This window comes from Echiichthys vipera (assembly GCF_963691815.1).
Source record: "Echiichthys vipera genome assembly, chromosome: 6".
Classification (NCBI taxonomy): Eukaryota; Metazoa; Chordata; class Actinopteri; order Perciformes; family Trachinidae; genus Echiichthys; species Echiichthys vipera.
The window spans coordinates 11,368,052-11,388,278 of record NC_139831.1 but is presented as its reverse complement, the minus strand read 5'-3'; the positions used below and the strand labels follow the sequence as shown (position 1 = coordinate 11,388,278).

Below are 20,227 nucleotides of genomic sequence, written 5' to 3'. Positions count from 1 at the left end.
ATGGACGTAGCCACCGTTGTGGACTACCCTTTTGATGCAAGTAGTTAGGCAATTGGCCGTCGGGATCTTGGTATTTTGGAACCACTAGTGACCATACTTGGACAACAGGGCGGTGCTGGGGAGGAGCGCTAAGTTACTGTCGTGTCAATGGCACTGCGCTAAGCTAAACACAAAATTTTAAACTGGCCAACAATCATCTGGTGGACCCCTTGTGAGCAGGGAGCTCCCATAGGTCTGAGGAGTAATGTAGTGCTAGGCAGAGTCGCTTTATGCGTAGTAATAGGTTGAGAAAATGTAGTGCCAAAGGAGAGGGCTGTCTGATGGAAAGGTAAAGCAGAGAGAGAAAGATAGAAAGACAAAGACAGACAAAAGACAGAGAGACAGACACACTTCCAGAGATGCAAGCAACCAAAGAGTAACAGTAACTATAATAATATCTATATTAATGTGAATATGACTCATATGTTATGGCAGTTAATGCAGCAGGATAGTAGAAACAAGCACAGCTAAGGTGTTAGAATATGACAATGATAATAATTATGGTGGCAAACATGATCAATGATGAGTAGCGGCAATAGCAGCTGCGATACAGCGAGACATACCACTGATGGTGTTTTTATGGCTATGGTGTTTTATAGTTTATTAGACTAATGACAGTATAAATGACTAATAGTTATAGTAGTAGCAGGAAGCGCCATGCAGGACCACGGCAGCAGGCAACACCACGATCAGCAGAGACCTGCGAGACTACAAAGCACAAACAAATCCGAGGAAGAAATTTAATTAGTAACATGCATTGATGAGACATGAATGATACAGACAGAGAGGAGAGAAGGTCAGAGTATCAGGAAAAGTGTTATCCCCCAGCAGACTAGGCCTATAGCAGCATCATTAAGCAGAACACAATCATTTTAAAAATAACAACATTGTTAAGGGATTGTAAGCCCTAGCTGTAAGCTTTATCCAAAAGTAGGGATGTCCGATAATATCGGCCCACCGATATTATCGGCCGATATTGAGTTAAAAATGTAATATCGGGAATTATCGGTATCGGGTTTTTACAACCGATGTTAGTTCTGTAGGCTTCAGCATTTCCGAGTGTACCTGAATGCAACACGGGCCGTAGGCTTCAGCATTTCCGAGTGTACCTGAATGCAACACGGGCCGTTTACAGGCGCGTGCTTGATGACGTATAACAACAACACGCTTCACTCGTAGGTTGCTAACCGTGGCTAACAAGCTTCAGCTCTCCCGGTGCATGAGATGTCCGTGGTTTGGAAGTATTTCCAAGTGTCATCTACTAACAGTAAATGTGCGCTTTGCAATGACTGCAAGGCGTTGGTTATGAGAGGAGGAAACAAGGCGTCTTCCTTTAATACATCACATTTGATCACCCACCTGAAGAAGAATAATGCGGAGTTAAACGCTACATCTGTGCAGCACAGTGATGAAAAGAAGCAACAGCCGACACCGAGAAACAGACTTTTTCTATCGTTCAGGATGCCGGATTCACCAAACGTGTGGAGTTCCTCGAGCCACGTTATGTCTGTATAACGCCCAGTCACAAGTATTTCTCAGACCGGTGCTGACCCGAACTGTACAGCATTGTTTACAGTCACGTCGAGAAGCTAATTTCTGGTGCTGTATCCGTTAGATCCAATACAGGTTAGCATGTTGAGCTTAACTGCTGATTTATTGATTGTATTATTTGTCAAGTTACGGCCGGTTACTCAGTCTGGGAAAAGAAAACTAAGTTTGTTTACTACTCTGGACTGAAGATATGCATCTTCCTTGTTGTGATGTTGTCTGTAGTGTTGTTTGAGGCAAAATATTCTCTCTAAAAACACAAACAATTAAATGAATGGCACTTTTTTGGCACTTTTTTCAATAACTTATTTTCTACAGACTGTGTTTACATTTGAAAAGCCGTGTTGCATTTATGTATGCATCCAGTGGGGCATCACAATAAAATTAGGCATAATGTGTTAATTCCATAATAGGTGATATGTGATGAATTTTGGTGTAAAAAGGCTGCATATATCGGTATCAGGTGATATCGGTATCGGGTGACATCGGTATCGGGTGATATCGGTATCGGAAATTAAGGGTTGGACAATATCGGATATCGGATATCGGCAGAAAAGCCAATATCGAGCATCCCTATCCAAAAGGAAAGTTTTAAGTTTACTCTTAAATATGGGGACGGTGTCTACCTCTGAATAACACTTGGGAGTTGGTTCCACAGGAGAGGAGCTTGGTAGCTGAAGGCTCTGCCTCCTTTTCCACTTTTGGAGACTTTAGGAACGACAAGTAGCCCTGCATTTTCAGAGCGCAGCGATCTAGTCGGGTCACTTGATATGTCTTACAGCTTCACAGGTTCAGCTTGAAAAAAAAGGTTATGTAAAAGCTGATGTTGCGCTCTTCAAGTTACTACTAGGCCAAAAGACTATTCAAGCCTGGTCTTAGAAAACCGGTCATTTCTGGATTAATGTCCCGCTCTCATGCATCTCTTGAATGCTGTTGGAAAGGTTATACAGAGGGATGAGACAATTACTATTACTAACAATTACTAATTGTAATAAGTATGTTATCCACATAACAGTACATGACTGTTCTATATTGATTAAACTAACTTAGACATATTATTTTATGGTATTTCCTTTAGTGAAATTATATCAGAGAAAGGTTTTGGGAAATATCGCCACTGAAGTCCGCTTGACATTTTCAAGAGTGAGTATTGTATATTTAGAAAAGCTCCTAATTACTATTCTCAGGTCATCTTAGAGGTTTAATTCCCTCTGTGGATACATTTTTATCTTCCGACATTAGCCTAGCCTTCTTCACAGTGAGGAAGCCTGTTTTTATCATTTTATCATTTTATCATCATTACATTAATGTTCTAACACTGTATACATTCATTGAAAAACGGATTAACACACCAAGAATCCTTGAACAGGCAGCTGGGGGAGAGACATACATTGCATTTGTTATGAGCTAGCCTCCACAGTTTTGGTATTCAGGGACAAAGGAAAGTAAGGAAAGCAATCTATGTGATTTTCATACAAATGACAATGCAGCACACAATAAAATCTAACCATGTAACCTACTGCTTGTGAATTGGCCCACAGGCTTTACCCAGATACAAATGAAATGCACTGTAACAACAGATACTACCATTCTTCTTCTTCTGTGTTTTCCATCATTGTTCCTTACAGTCATTCACGATTGAAATAGGAGATGCACATATAATGTGAGTCTACTCAATGTCTGTCATGAGACAGCTGCCACAAGTTAATCTCTGGTTGTCAATCCGCAGTGTCGTCCTATACTGCTAAACCATGAATTAAACTGAAAAACTGAATAATTACCAAAGTTAAGTTTCTGATTCATCTCATTTTCCCCCATATGCATGCTCCCTCTCTCTTTCGCTCACACCAGTATGTTTTCTCCCTTTGTCTCTCTTGCTCCTTCTTTCTATCTCTTTTTCCTAGCAGTTGGTAAAATGACATTTAAAAGTTGATGTCATTAAATCAATTTCCTTCCCTGACAGAAAGCCATTTCACCAAAGCAGCACCCAACTTACAACCAATCTCGGTCAGCAAGTTCCTGATGTATCTATCCCCACTCTGAAATTCAATTTCCAAATTTTCTGATAATAATAGCTACTCAACACAGCAGCACAGGCATCTGTGGCATAATATAACCTTACTATAGGCTTGTGCTGTGGTCATCAGCTATTTCAGCTTTGCTTCTGAGAAATCACGTTTTGTTGTGGATTTGGACGTAGGACGGTTCTACAGTAAATACCCATGACGCCTGACTGCTGTTATTATGAAGGAGAAGCAAGTCAGAGGTGAAAATCAAGAAGTGTACAATGAAATCAAAATGTTTCTTTGTTGCGGTTGTAAACATAAGTTTGATGTTCCCCTATCCCCTAGCACAGATAATAAGTAACTTTAAAGATATCTCCTACCATTATTAAGCTGACTATATTCAGTCATACATTTCATTTTAAGCCTCAAAAAATGTTGCAAAACTTTCTCTATTACAAAATTGCCGAAACTCCATAAAAACTGAATGGCAGATAATTTTCTACAGTTGAATAATGGCGAAATGAGAAGTTTTATTTCTGCCTGAAATCACTTCTCAACCTTGCAACTCTATTGAGATAGATCACTGATGTGTTGGTCTTAATAGGGTAAGAAAGAAGGAAAGAAAGAAAGAAAGAAAGAAAGAAAGAAAGAAAAACTCCACAAAAACACAGCCAAAAACACTGTATAAACAGCATCATGTGTTGTGTTAAAAAATCAATTGAACGTAGACATTTCTGAATGTATTTCAGAGCAGTTCTGGCAAATTACAAATGCATAAAAGCAGCAACAGTTAAATCTGGATGACAGTCAAGAGTTATGATGGAAAAAACCTGAAAAAAAGATAAAAGCGACTCAAACGATCCTGGGATTACAGCGCTCGTCATGTGCTCGTCATGCGCCCGTCATGTATATTTTTGGTTTGTGCAGATCTCGTCCTATTCATTTTGGCATTTTAGAAATACCCAGCTTGTTAGTATGTCTCTGAGAAGTTATGATTCTTTGGTATTACCTTCATAGAAACAAACAAACTTGGTTAATGAAGTCTCTTATTTAATTATACTGAAGCTTCAGTCGTGTTTGGCCCTGCAAGCTATGGTCCAGGCAATCTGTCTGACTGGGTAACTATGAATTTCAGAGCTGAAATTAATTAGGACATAGTAATGGTTTATTGCCAGTGGAAGTTAAATAGAAGTGACTGAAAAAGAAAATTGTAATCATTTCATGCGCAGCATTGCTGTTGTTCTACAAACTGTGACAGAAATGTCTAATGAGTTTTTGTCTGAATAACGGATAGCTGTTTCAGTGGGGCTTTCTGTTTACAGCAAACAGTGAACAGAGGATGAAGCTGTAGAAGTTAGTGTCACAATCAATGTTCACCAGAGCCTGTGAATATTCTCATTTGTCCAGGTCATCGTTATCCCCGAAGCAATTTCAGTCAAAAGCAACTGGACTTGGTTATTTGTCTAGGAAGACGTTTCACCCCTCATCCAAGAGGCTTCATCAGTTCATGTATGCACCAGGCTGGGACTGGACAGAGGCAATGAACAGATCATTTCTTATTTACAGTTTATATTTGGACGGTTTTGAATGGTAGAACAGAACATGTAATAATACTGAACCATTTTAACACATTGTGCAATTAATATGCACATACATAATGAAATAATTATCACATAGATAGCAGAGCTTCAACAACCTTGCAAGGCCACATGCCATGTTATGAGTCACTCCTGTGAAATGCTAATGAGGAGAAACCTCACTGTGGGCCTATCCTATGTGTATTCCTAGTATTTCATTAAGGTTAGTCAATACTTAAGCATCTCACAAGTTTCATCTCTCTCACAAACAGTGTTGTAAGCATGACTGACTACATCAACACTAGTGCGTTATTGTTTTTTAAAGCAACGGACCATTGACATACAGTACACTGGGCATGCATGTGCTGGTGTAAACACGGCGTTGGGGTGATAAAGGCTTATGTATGCTCCCGTAACATCCAGATTTCATTTCAAACAATGTTACTACATACATACTTTCATGTATCCCTTACGTTGGCACAGATGTGAAGCAGAACATCCACCACAGGGCCGCTCATCCCAAGAAGGCAAAAAGTTTTTGACAATATCAAACATGGCGATGGTGAAGGAGAATGTGATAATGTACGCAAAAGCGGAGGCAGCGTTATACACGGACAGAAGACTCTGTCTGTATCTCTATCAAATGTTATGATAAATAAGCGTGGCTGGACACAGGAATTGTTGTGAATTTCTCAAATAATAGCTTGCCTCTTGCACATGAAGGCACTAGCAGCATTATAAAATGCACATCAGCTGTAAGCATTGTCAAAAATCAGGAAGCGAGCACGGGTGTCTATGTCCTTATTTTCAAAGGTCTCTGTTCCAGCCTGTCCAGAGTAAATCTTGACCCTGTAGTTTTCAAATTAAAACCAGACTCAGCTGCTTTTTCAAACATCTCCATTTAAGGAGATAGTGTGGACGCCAGGCTTACACGTAGTATTAGTATTATATAGTGGTATTATTAAATGTATTAATGTGGATGAAGCCTTATTCAGAAGTCCCACTATGATGAACACATTGAAGACAAGTTTACAAGAAATTGCTAGTTTAGCAGCAGCCAGTGTCAGATTTACTGTGAATTTATATTTAAGCCTGGGTTGACTGAGGACTTATGCCATTTCTTCTCCAGGCCAGGCCTTTTGGCGTCTCTTATCCCTTCACAACCTTTCATCTGAGGCTTTAAAACAGAAGCTGTGTAACTGAGCTACTGCAGATCACTGCTGTAGTCCCAAGGGTCGTACATGATTGACAGAGTCTTGTTCTCTGGCGTCTACCTTAATAGGTTAACATCTGGTCATGCTGACCCACATTTCACTTTGTGTCATTTTAATGTTGGCTCTGGGTGAAAGATAATTCCTCTGCACTGTTATTCTTGTATAAAGTGGTTGCAGTGTATTTATGAAGAAACCATTTTCTGATCATGGAAGCAAATGGAGACACTGGAATTCAGAATTAAGCGGTGCTGCCTTTCACAGTTTGATCATTTACAGATAAAACAGAATGCACAATTGTTTCACATCACCGGTGTAGTGTGCATCTGGACCCATAAAACTGAAAAACACAGCAAAAGCCCTCAGATTTATTACCTTAAAAAAGACACGCTATGGAGATTGCCATGTTGCAACTCTTTATCGCAGTGAAGGCAAGTGGAGGCAATCAGCTGAAAAGCCCTATCTCAAGATTCATGTGTGAGCTCTTCTCATCGCAGCTGCTTCTGCTGTATTACAACACGACAGACGGGTCTCAAGGACTGGAGGCCTGCTTGGAGTCTGAGCAACACAGAGACTCTGCTGTTAAAGAGTCTCATCAGTAAAAGTGCCCATCAATCATCATATTGGAATGTGTGGCCCCTCCTCACTCCTGTAATGACTCTTGAGTGACAGCCACAGCTGGCAGGTGTTAACATCCTGCTACACACCCGACAGAAGGTTAACACTTAATCACTTTGTTAAGGCAGCACTGCTACTGTCCTGTAGACATGTTCCTCCAGGCTACTTGGTACTATAGTGTTCTTCTGTGCAGCCATTTTGTTCCCATCGTCGAGATCATTTAAACTTGTGTTTTTTCAGTATTTTATGTATTTTATTCCTATGAGAGGGATGATTCAACCCCATTTAAGTTCAAGCACATAAAACAACTTGACCCAGAAAGGAGGTCTCGATCCCTAAAATGCATCACAAGGAGCTCCTTTCCCGAGGATGCATAGGTGTGTCCTTTGCTGAAGTTTTTTTGGCACAGACACAAAATATTTAATGAGTGTTGATTTAAAATGGCAATTTTTTTAATTTTATTTAGTTAAATGCACACTCCTTCGTGTTTCTTCCTGGCATTTTCTGCTCAGATCTCAGGTGGGAGGGGCTAAAACATGAGAAGAGGAGGTAAGGATGTACAAACTGAGGAGGAAGCTGACAGTGAGGATCTAGTCACTGTGAGATTAATAGCCATGTTGACAAGGTTGGTTTCTGTTTATAAGGCATTCTAATCTTATTCCATAAGCAAGATTAGACTGGCAACCATCTTGCAGTGCGACAGACACATTTTTCGAATGACTCAGGTTCATGATTTGCACCATGTTCTTTTTGAGAAACACATCATTTGTATATTCCATTTGGCTTACACGAGACCTGCTCAGTGCTGCAGACAGCCAGCACATACTGAGAGACAGCCGCAATGTGTCACATCTCCCCATCTGCAGGCAAAGGGCTGTACGCTGATAAGTTGATTTCAACATTACACACCAACAGTCGATGCACTCATGTCATAGTTCCAGAGGGGAGATAAATTAGTCTTTGTTGAGTGACATTGTGACTGAACTTGCCACGTTTTTTTCCATGAAAAAACACAAGGTAAACACAAGATTTGAAGTGGTGCTTTTGCGTGATTCTGAGAAACTCAGTTTTACAGATCTGTCTATTAAACCAACGTATTGTCAACAAAATTTGTGTTATTTGACTAAGATTATCTCTAATGAAGGACAGCCCTATGCATCTCCTCCTTCCATATGTTAGACCCCTGTAGATATCTCCATTACTATATCCTTCACCAAGACATAATTACACCTTATTTTCATATCCACAGCCGGATATGCAGGATGCCTCCTCCCTTATTTTAATAGCCAATAAAAATGTTCATCTGTATTTACGTAAGATAACACTGCCATCAGTAAATAGTGATGTTGTCTCAGAGCTGAAATTAAGTTGGCTGAATAAAAAAAATGAATCAATTGGTTACAGATTCTAAAATGTGCAAATACTATCTTCTCGATAGTAAATTGAATATATTTGGACTTTGAACTGGATCAAAAAAAGACCTTGACTTGGGCTCTAATAAATTGTCATTTTTATTATTTCTGACATTTTATAGGCTAAACAACTTATTGATTAATCAAAGCTGGGGGGGGGGGGTATTTTTTCCGATGTTGAGAAAAGAAATCCATAATAATAATAATTCTTCATGTTGTAATTCAAGTGTTCTGAGAGAAAACTTAATCAGGCTTTAGAAAAACCAGCCTGTGATGGGACAGGCCACGAGAGAGCGAGAGAGAGAGAGAGAGCGAGAGAGAGAGAGAGAGAGAGAGAGAGAGAGAGAGAGAGAGAGAGAGAGAGAGAGAGAGAGAGTTCTGATAAAGAGGACGAGGTTTCACTCTACTTTGAATTCTGCTTTTAACAATGGCTTTAGATTTGTCGGTAACAAAATGAGGAGGTTGCAGTCATAGGGCCCATCCACACGGAGACGCATTTTGCTGTAACCACAAATGTTTGTTAAGGTTTTGGCCGATCATTCACCCGGATGTCATGTGGACAGCTAAACCGCATATCTTCTGCCACCCCTATTGAGCGGTCTGTGCAGTGCTACTGCATGAGGGGAGAAGGGGGGACGAGACTGAATTAGACAGTAACTGCAGTGATACGTGCTTTCATGTGAGAGTCTCAAAAACACCACAAAAGTCTCCAATAACACCAGAAAAAGTCACTAGACTAGTTGCTATTGACAAAAAAAAGTTGGCAAGGGGATTTGGAAAGTCGCCATTAGCAAAAAAGTTGCCGGTGTTTGTATACAGCGGCTTTCTGTCTCTTCTTCTCTGTTGTTGGTGTATTTCTGTGGCAGAGTTACAGCACCACATATAGGCCTAGCATGCGTTTTAAGTCGGTTTTCAATCGTTTTGTGTGGACACAGATATTCTTGAGACAAGGCCGTGTAGCTGGAAAACATTTTAAGAACGAGTGAGGAAAAAATTTTGGTTTTCGATCGTGTGGATGTACCTTTACTCTCTGTATAGAAGAACTGAAATTACTGGTTCATAAAATGGGCAAATTAAGTTAATATGAAATAAGTAAAAGAAGTCAGAAGAGAGTTGTCTGTTTTCTAGCTGTTTTGATATCTTTACAAAAATAACTCAACAGGCATTTTCAGATTCAGCCATCTGTAGACGTATTCTTAGATAAGGAGGAAGGCCTGAGTGCTGATACTGTTGGTTATCTACTCACCCGAACCTTAAGAGATGTTCTGAACTGTTGCTACTTGATATTAATGTAACTGCTTTGTCCTGATGTATCTGTGTGTTTACCTCAGTTGGGAGGAATATTTTTTCTTTGTATTGTCAGTCAAGATTTGCTACCTGGAATGGTAATTACTCTGCCACTAATTATGCATTACCAGTGGAGTGAGTCTCTTTCAACAGTGTATTTGTGCTGTCTTTGTTATGGCTCAACGGGAATAACTCAAGCTGTGGATTTGTTGTCTGCTCATATATGTTTTTATGTGTCAGCAGGTGGGTCGTGCTGTGCTGGACTGAATTTTGGCACTTGGCCCAGGGCTTTAAGATTATTTTAGCCTGCCAGTGATATAAGCCTTGGGTTGTTCAGAAAGCTTTTAGAAACCACCTGAGGAGGAACGGTTAAGACATTTGCAGAACACACACATCGAAGGAGAATGTCACTTTTGTTTCACTTCAGTAACAATAACAGAGAAAGGAAAACAATGGAGTGACTGTGGCTGAGATTTTAAGGCGGCCTCTTCTCAGGTTAGGTTAAATGTCAGTGTTAAGGCCAGTGCAACATCTGTTCTTCAGGTATCTATCAATGAAACAATATCCAGATACATCAAACACCGTCTAGGTTAAAGACTACAGCTGCCCAAAGGCAAACATATACTTGTTTTCAATGATATCATCTTTGTGCGTACATACATCTGTATTCTCTAAAGAATTTAGATCATTCAATGGAAAGAAAGAAGCAAAAAAAGAAAAAGTGTAATCATACATGCAAATGTATGTACATCATCAGAGAGTGATCATCATCACACGTTTAACAGAATGATGATGATTTAGTTTAAATAGCATTCCTGTTGAAATGAGTTTACATCGTGCTTCACATCACTGGGAAATGAAATGACGTAACTATGAAAGCAATACAACTATGCAAACAAAAGCAGCTTAAAGTTAAAAGAAATATGCCTCTGTATATTAGATTCCATCTCTGAGTTTATTAATTTCAACTTTTCTTGATCCCAGTGCGTCAGCGTGCTATAAAGAATTATGTAGGTACTGTATATGTGCAGGCAAGAGCTTTGTTTATTTGACGTATAAGATTTGTTTATTGACACTTAAAAAAATAATGCCTTTAATAAAACCGAAAGACACTTATTGCAGTACAGTGTTTATATTTCAGCTCCATGTGAGAGTCTTTACTGTGTTATGTTACCATTTACAGTCACTTTTCTCTCCTTTCTTATTTTCTCTTCTCTCCTCACGGTGAGGCTGGGTGAGCAGCAGGGAGCGGCGAGGAGCAAAGCAGCAATCCACTAACTTGTTGTTCTCGCTTCCAATATTAGCTGCTGCTTCAACAATGTTGGGATAAAAAAATGTAGTCTGATACGTGTAGAGGTCTGTGTGGTTGTACGGTTTCAGCCTGGTGTCATTTTCAGGCAATTGAATAAAGATAAACACAGTGTCCGTCAATGCTGCTCACTGAACACTCTTACCAAGATGAGATAAAAAACGAAAGAAAAGAATTTTAGGGACAAGAGCACATAAATATCATATAACTATATTCAGATGATTTAATATTTTAGATTATGATATTTATACATTAGAGTAATTACTGTTTTAGAATTGTTTGTTAATGATTTAATAATATGTGTTTTTAATTTTCCTGTAACAGCAGTACTGATGTCAATATCACGACTGCTGAAGTTCTACTCTTTCTTACAGCCTTTTCTTGGTGGCATCTCACCTATTTTGGCGCATATGCCAGAATATTTGCACATGATGCACCAACTGCCCTTATATTGTTTTTAAGGGGCGTTACCATATGCTACTGAACAATTTATGATCAAGTGGGATTCATCAATTAGCATACCTAGGTAAAAGCAGATTTGGAGGGTTAAGAACATTTGGTACAGCTGGAATTGACTGCTCTTATATTCTCTCTTAAATTTAAATGTATTTATTTGAATGTTGCTCTAATTAATGAGCTAGTTTTTTATTTTATTTCCAACATGAGAAGGTAAAAGAGAATAGAGATAGAAAATAAAGCAACAAATTATTTGACAATTTAACATGTTTCGAAAAGGAGTAGTAAGAAGTAGTTTCTACTGCTACTGCTCTACACTTAACAATCAATTTTGAATTGTTTATATAATGAAATGTTTATACCTCTTGCCCATTTGCTGCCTATTCATGAACATGTTATTTCCTGCATTTTCCCATACATACCACTACATCCAAGTGTGTACACTCCAATTGACCATTATGATCCCATAATACAACGTAGAACAAAATAGCTGTTACTGTGTCCAAGAACTGCAGCGGCCTTTAGTCAATGATTTAAAAAAGCAAATTGAGGAGAGAGGGAGTGGGGGTGGGGGGTGGTTGGAGGTAGAGACAATGAGAGGTTCTGACTCACACACCGCTGATGATGAAAGTGCAGGCAGGGTGAGACCGACTGAGCCAGTGAAGAAGAAAAAATATCACATTCAACCACAATAACGCAGTACTCGTGGTTGCAGTAGGGTGTGAAGGGCCACGCTGAGTCAATTCATGTATTTAAGGCACTGTTCTTTAAGCCAACGGTATTCTGTTGAGAGAAAGTATCTTGACTAAATGTCTCTTTCATTCTAATTATTACCCTGTGGCAAAAAGAGCACTTGATCCTGGCAGTGATACGATCTCCTGTGACTTTAACTGAACACCATTGCCTGAGTGCTGACAAGGCTGTTGCTCATAGAGGTTGAAAATGTCATAAATTGATGCTTAATGCTCCTTTAAATCCCCAACTCCTCAACCTCCCCTCTCATTTACGGAGTAAAGTTCTTAAAATGATAGTACAACAAGAAGGATACACACACACACACACACACACACACACACACACACACACACACACACACACACACACACACACACACACACACACACACACACACACACACACACACACACACACACATTCTGGCTGTTACCAGTCAGCTCGTACTTCAACAGCCAAACAAACTTTAATGCTTTGCCAGTTAGTCTTAAAGCAACTAGCCCTTGGATCAAACTGACAAAGGTGCTTACTCGAAGCAGCGATTCGAGTCATGAATAACAACCACCATCTTCTGTGCTTTCAGATGTAATCTTTTGTTTACAGCTCGCTCCCTTCACACAGCAGTCCTTGCATTACGGGATCAATTTGTGCGTTTGTGGGGGGGTTTTCAAACTGCACAGTGAGAATGTGAAATTCAAGCATAAAAAAAAAAAAGATAGAGATTCACTTGAAAAGAAAACATCCCTGTGTAAAAACTTGGTGAGAACATGGCAACATTATGCTCGGGCCTCTAGTTATGGAGAATGATTAATATTAAGCATATTTGTCAACATAATTAGAGGCAGCTGAGGGAGCTAAAGCTGTGACATTGTGTTTATTATCATTTCATTACAGTGGATTTAGAGTAGCAGACGTATGCAGTATTGTTTGTTTTTAGGATTTGAGTGCCTGATAATGTTGGTAGTGGCTGAGATTATGTATATTTGTTATTTACTAAAATGTCACTTATTCACTTATGCAGTGTTTGTTTCAGTGTTTAGACTCAGCTTCCAAGAAACTGGGGGACCATCTCCTCTCTGGCTGAAGCTCCTCTGAGAGCAACATTGATTGAAGACAGAGGTGGTGGTGTTGGTGGAGGAGGGGAGATGGTTATCAGGGAACTAAATGGTTTATATGGAGGAGCTGATACTATCTAGACTTGAGACGTAACTTAGGAATACAGGTTCCATTGACAGACCTCAGTTGAATTAAATATATGTGTGTGAATGTGATTCTTTGTTGCTCTCTGTATACTTTTTTACCTCCATTAAACTTCTGTTTTCATTCACTGTACATGTACATATAACTATGAAAAGTATATGTAGGAATTTGTGTTTAATCCATGCATTTATGTCTGTATAAATTATGTTTGGATCAAAGAAAAAGATCAGGTGACGTAGTATAAGAGCGCTAAACTCTGCATCGGGAGGCAGGTCATGGTGGTGGATTGGACCCAAAACACAGGACAACCCAGAGGACTGGTGTTCCTGTTTCCTGTGACAGCTTCACAATAACATTTATTTACATCCATGGCCATGACAAAGCCTGCCAACATGGAGGAAAAGCTGTTTATTATATAGATATTGAGTGTCTGAGTTCCCTTAACTGTACAACACAAGTTCACGGTCATATTGACAACTCGGACCCACATCCCCTTCTTCCTTGCTGCTCTTCTTCTTACTAGCAGGGCTAGTGCTACTGCATGTCTCTTAGTTAACAAGATGATGCACCTTTTTTGTTGACAACAACAAAATAGTCCCACTAGAGGTTCTGGAAACCCCACCCATTTGACTCTGTCCTCTGTTTTGGCGTCCAGATCTTCCTGGTAGTGGTAAGTGCAGTTCAAACCGTGTTTGGTCTGAAAGGCACTTTCCACCGCCTTTGCTTGGTCTATGTGAATGACCAAAAAGCCGGCTTTCTGGTGTAACTTCATGTGGCACTGTTGCAGAATCGCTAAGAAAAAAGACCTATGGATGAGCAGAGCATTTAGTTCCTGCATGTTGTGAGGTGATCACAATTAGCTGACTTCTACAACCATCAATCCGTCTTTATAACGCAAACTCTCTCGCTTCATGTCTCTGCTTCTTTGAGTTGTTTACTCCTGTTATTGGTCGTGCCTCCATCAGAGGAGAATCCTCCTTACTATGTGCTTTTGATGTTATTTCCGGCCTGTACTTTATATTGCAAACTTAAGTGATGTGTATAATGATCAAGTCTTTTTCTGACAACCAAGCTGCATATTCATTAATTGTTAACAAAATCCTTTTAACGTATACATCTCTGACAGGGCTGTTGTTCCTGAGGTTGTTTGCTAATGTGGCAATTGTTTTTGTCTGAAGTTCTGAGTAAAAGCTGAAAAAAGCTACTGTTGGAAACGGATCAACTAAAGGGATGATTTTTTTTGGTTGTTTTTTTTTTTTATATTTTTTTTGCGCAGTTTTCCAAGTCTTATTATCCAAGACAGACAGGAAATGGGGTGAGCGGGAGAGGGGGAGACATGCAGCAAAGGCCGCAGGTCAAAGTCAAATCCGTGGCCACTGCCTCGTGGACCTTCAGCCTCTTTACATGGGGCGACTGCTCTAACCACTCCCCAGGGATAATTGTTTTTGAAGAAACTAAAAAATGTTACATAATGTTATATATAAAGTTACAAAACATTTTGATGAAAATTGTGTTATTTAAATTTAATAATTTAAAGTTAAATTACTGCACTTTTTCATGTCTTCATGCACTACTTGTTTGATGTCCAACATGATGTATGAGTGGAGCTGACATTGCTTTATTCTGAATGTAGATGGCTATTGAGCAGTCTCATTTTGCCAAATTTAATCTACTCTGCTTTGATGTCTGAAATTGCTAATTTTGTCCCATAAAAGAAAACAATGTTGTCTTATGCTGAGCATCAGACAGCAACAATTTACAACATAAGAATACAGGCTTTATCTCTGCAAAGAGGGTTCATAAACTAATAGGAAAACTGATATTCACTTATGCCAGTAACGGAAATGTTCTGCTCAGGGAAGTCGTTACAGATAGAGCAAACATAATAACTCTACAATATGATGAAATACACTTTTCTCTCACAGGCAAAGTGTTAAACTTGAGAAGCTTAATGTGACAGCAGGAGATCAATAAAGAATAAGACTTAATGTAATATTCAGTTGGATTTTTTATTAAAGTGTCACTTCTAACCTTTTACATTTTAATGACTTTTGATCAGTGAATTAAAATGCTGAAGCACATTAAGTCTGAATGTGTTTCTCTTCTCAAAAATCTATTTTAGCCCAAGTAAATATTTCAAAAGGATACACATACAAAACATGTAGTTTTTGAAGTAAATAGCTTATTGATTAAAGCTTATTTTCCAGCTTCTATTGCTTGGTAAGCTGGGAAAGCAGGAGTGGCAAAAAGAGTAATTAACAAATCCATACAGTATGCTTAACACATAAAAATGTCAGCATTCATTTTGAACTTGCCAAGACCCGCTACCCAAAAGACAGTCACAGCTAAATGCAACTCCTGTTGCATTGACTTAGTTAGCGACTAGCTGGGGAACATATTTGTATACAGCACAAATTTTCCATCACATTAAATTAGATGTTATTGTCCTATAAAAAAAACTAAATTTTTTGAGACAGCTTTCTACAGTAACACAACAAATGAAAGGTAAACTACCTTGACTAATAGATCAACAGATATATAATCACCAACTATTTTAGTAATCTGTTAAAGTCTTTTTTCATGCAAAAATGTCAGAAAATGCTGTTTTTTTAGTCTTCCAAATATGGAGATCTTCTTTTCTCTGGTATATATCATATATGCCTCACATATTACATAAATTTAAAGCAGTTTAAAGCACTTTCCAAATCTTGAAAACACCACACTAAAATTCAAGTGTTTTCAAGGATTTCCAGCACCTGTACAAACCCTGTACTTGATGAGAGTAGGAGATACCCATACAATAGTTTTTTAGCTCTGTCTATCAATAGCCACTGCAACCAAGTAGAAAAACATCTGCTATACAGCACATTTAAAGTCAAACAGGTTGGTTATTTTATTTCAAATAAGAAAAGTTATGAACGAAAAAGCTGTTACTATAATGTATTAAATGATCTCAACATTCAAATGTTTGAGTGTGCAATAGTATCTGTCAAAAACATACACAATGGCTTGTGCCATGTTACTGAACACCCTTTGTAAGGCAGCCACCGCCGTTATGGCTGCTCACTTTAAAGTGAGGCTGTTAGCTTTCTGAAACAAAGGTGATACTCATTAAGTACACCAATACATTCCACCAGTCTCACTGCTTTGTTGGTAAAGGAGCTAGTGTTACATTCCAGCTGACTTAATTAAGTTCATTTTTCCATTTTATCTCTCCTGAAGTGGACCATTAAGTCTGTGAGCAAGGGTAACTGATCAGCTAATCTCTCTGTGATTTATGTGGCAGGGAAACTGAGGACTTAACTGAGCCTCAGAACACATTGATTACTGACATGGTTAATTGGCTAAATCCACTGGTACATTGAGACGGGCTTATTGGAAATGTCAAATCAAGCGGCTCATTTGCATTCATGATGTATGGTGTCTATTCCAGCTTCTGCCCAGGCAGCACAAGCTTCCACACATAGCAGGAAGGGTCTGGGATCGCCCCCTTAAATTTGTCCATCTGGCCTTGGTCGGATTTTTGCGTTGGTTAGTTTTTTTTTTCTTTTTTCCCCATTACCCACACGTCTGTATTAGATACTCTTTGCATACATGCTGACTAGAAGATGAGAGCTTCAATAACTCCTGATGTGAGTGAGAATCAATTCACTTGTGGGGTTTGAGTAAGTATTCACCGTTAAAAGGCACATGTAATTGATGGAACAGTGTTGACAATTCTACTTAAAGAAACTTTGTGTGCGTGTGTGTGTGTGTGTGACAGAGAGAGAGAGAGAGAGAGAGAGAGAGAGAGAGAGAGAGAGAGGGGGGGGGGCAATTTGGCCCCAGATAAAAGACATTATGACAAAATGATAAGAGGGGTAAAAGACATGACAGAAAACAGAGGTGGTGTAAATTTAAAGTGTTTATATAATAGGGTCTTGTTGGCTCATTGCGGGTCATGCTTAGGAATATGTTTTCGAATAACCCGAGAACACAAATCTAACATAAAACATACTTGTATAGCTTAAGAGATGACACTTGAGGGGCACCTGGTGGCTCAATGGTTGGAGCAGCTGCCACATATAGGCCATGTGTCCTCACCGCAGCGGCCCAGGTTCGATTCTGACCTCTAGCCCTTTGCTGCATGTCATCCTCTCTTCTCTCTCTCCCATATCCTGTGAATCTCTAGCTGCACCATCAAAATATAATGCCATGACAGGCCAAAAAAAAGAGATGAAACTTGAGCAGCACTACCATCATGTAGACACACATCATGTTTAAACAACACATACTGTATACCTGCCATGTAAATCAAACACTATTCAACAGAATGACTACATCTTTATTTTCGGTAACAGTGTAATAAAAAGAAAATGCAGAACGCAAGAGGCGTAACACTAAAAAGAAGAGTGGCAGCTCTTTTTAACCCCCCCCCCCCCCCCCCCCCCTCCGACTGCAATTATCAACATAAAATACAGACCCTTGCTGGAGTAATCAGCTCTATGAAAAAAACTTCTCCAATGAAAATATTACACTGCAAATTGTCTACATTTTTATATGTGGGTCAACATCTTTTGTGTATAATTATGTTTTTGTACGAGCTTATATTGCTGCATATAACTGTGTGTTCTGTAAAGGCCTGATTGCATTTTTTTTCATTCATCCATCAGACAGCTTCATGTTCTGCTTTATTACAGAGGAAGTCCGAGCAAATGGCTAGTGGCTAATATGCTTCTACGTTCAATATTTATGCAATATTACCCTAGCCTTAAAGTATAGGGGAAATACGTAACAAGTATTGGTTACTTACTAGAAACACACAACATTCACAGTCATCGCCTTCTCTCCTCCCTGGCTTGTGTCTTTGGAGGCAGAGAGAGACTGTCAGACCTGGGCCCTGGCATTAAACATCAAAAAAACAAAAACTATGATATTCGCAAAATGATCAAGACGTCTGGGAAACAAATACCACTTTGCATAGGAACACATAAAATAGAAAATTGTTTAGAATGCAATTATTTAGGCCTGAAAATAAGTTCCACTGGAAGTTTCAATCCAGTAGTCAATGAACTGAGGGAGAAAGCATGCAATCTTTCTACGCAATAAAAAGGCAAATTTGCACCCAAATCCCAATTCTAATTTGGCTTAAACTACTTCAAGCAATTATTGAACCTATTTTACTCTATGGAAACGAAGTGTGGGGCCCACAAATAAACTTTAATTATGACCAAAGGGAAAAACACCCAATCGAAATTGCATACACTGAATTTTGCAAAAGCTTTCTGCAGGTGCACAAGACAACGGCCAATATCTATTACTTATAAAACTCCAAAAACGATCAATTAAGTATTGGCTTCATCTAAAACAAAGTGACCCCCACTCCTTCCACCACAAAGCCCTGCAAAGCCAAGAGATGAGCAAGGAGCAGAGTCGCCTTACTCAGCTGGTCCTGACACTGAGCTCACAGACAGGTTGTACCTCGGTTCTGCCTCAGGACCAGTCTGAGAACACATCAAATAGAGTCAACCGAATTATAACCACTCAAAAACAAAAGTACCTCACCTCACCTATTGGAACACCAAATCACGCACACACAGCAAAATGCATTGCTATCTGGCCCTAAAGAGACAGTACACTGCGGCACCCTACCTTACCAAAGTGACTGATATTAGACATTGAGCTACTGTGGAGACAGAGAGACACTTCCTTTTCGCCAACGGTTCTTCCCCCTATCAAGCAAAAAACCCAACATTTTTATAACTTATCTGAAAAAGAAATTCGCAAATAGTTATTGGGGAAACAAAAGAGAGCTGCGTCATGGCAGGACAGTTTGTAGTTACCTATCTACACCAGGCCTCAACCCATCACTTTATTTAATTTGTTATTTTTGCTCTTAATCCATTTTAGGTCACATGATTTATTTATTGTCCTATTTAATTAAACTTTCTACGAATTTATATTTGATCTTATCAAAATTTGTAATGTATGTATTTGTATTCTTGGACGTTCATACTCATATTTCTTACTCGTTTAATGTAATTATCATAATTGTTCAATGTAATTATTATTTGTTCTGAATGCTTTGACAACACCATTGCAATAAAGTCATGCTAATAAAGCTCATTTAAATTTAATTGAAATGAGAGAGAGAGAGAGAGAGAGAGAGAGTGAGAGTGAGAGAGAGACGGACAGACAGAGACAGACAGACAGACAGACAGACACAGCCACCGGTACTCAAACCCTATTGGAAAAAGTGCATCTTGAATTTTGTAAAAACATTTCCACAGAAACTGCCCAAACCACGGCTGCAGAGCGGAGCTGGGCCAGTTCCCCCTCTTTGTAAAGATTAAAAAGAGAACCATCACATTTTGGAACCACTTGATAGAGTCTGATTTAGACTCATACCAGCACAGGGTATACTTGGAGCAGCAGGACCGTCTGAACCCAGAAAATAATACCTGGAACGGGATAAATGAGCAAATCAGAGAGAGAGAGAGTGAGAGAAAGAAAGAAAGAGAGAGAGAGAGAGAGAGAGAGAGATAGAGAGAGAGAGAGAGAGAGAGAGAGAGAGAGAGAGAGAGAGAGAGAGAGAGAGAGAGAGAGAGGACAAAGCAGTGAATCAAAGGCATAAAACGGCATTTTAAGATGGTTTCATTTTGGGCTTGCCATCTTGGGCTTTTGAAACGGCATGTGAACGTATTTGGACAAGAGGGCGGAGCTGGGTGCTAAGCAGCATCAGACTTAAACAAACTTGTGAAGATAATCAAAGCAGCAATAAAAGCACGACTGAGATTTAAGATACACAGCAGGATATAAAAGCCACAGCAGATCGTTGCATTTAAATTCC

The 20,227-nt window shown here is 39.2% G+C and overlaps 1 protein-coding gene across 1 annotated transcript in view; it reads left to right on the top strand.

The window, feature by feature from the left end:
* The window catches only part of gfra4b (GDNF family receptor alpha 4b), a gene marked incomplete at its 3' end in the record, with an annotated part of 42,141 nt that overhangs the window by 12,393 nt on the left and 9,521 nt on the right, over nucleotides 1–20,227 (top strand). The gene's annotated exons all lie outside the window — the stretch shown is intronic.